Source organism: Aptenodytes forsteri, unplaced genomic scaffold (assembly GCF_000699145.1).
Source record: "Aptenodytes forsteri isolate BGI_AS27 unplaced genomic scaffold, ASM69914v1 Scaffold93, whole genome shotgun sequence".
NCBI lineage: Eukaryota > Metazoa > Chordata > Aves > Sphenisciformes > Spheniscidae > Aptenodytes > Aptenodytes forsteri.
The window spans coordinates 2,409,269-2,409,769 of NW_008794665.1; positions in this window are offsets into that span (position 1 = coordinate 2,409,269).

A 501-nucleotide genomic window follows, 5' to 3' on the forward strand; every position below is an offset into this window, starting at 1 on the left:
AGCCCCCCGGCACCCCCGGGTGTGCGTCCCGACAACGACCCAGCGGAGCTGTCGGCGCTCCGGCCCCGGGCAGGGGAAAGCGTTTGACTCTGCAGGTTTCTGAACTTTATTTCTTCTGCTTCCTTCCTCCAGCACTCTGCCGAGCCGGCAGATAGATGCGCTGGCGAAGCGCTCGGCTACTCCGCGCCCCCCTTCCAGGTGTAAAGTTTTCTGGTTCAGGGGACACTTTGAAATAAGCCTGAGACCGTTTAGCGGCATCACCTGCTTCCCATAAAACCCATAAAGCAATCCTCGGGGACCTAGGCAGGAGTGAGCGCCGCTAACGCCCGCCCGGAGCCGTCGCCGTGCCCTCACCCTCCACCTGCATCTCGCTTATCTACAGTCAATATTTTTATCCTGCCGGAGGAGGGATCCCGCTCGCTCCCGGCTCCGGGGCGGCATCCGTGACCAGCAGCTACGCCCCAGCCTCCCGCCCCCCCCCCGGCAGCCGGCGGGGACCGC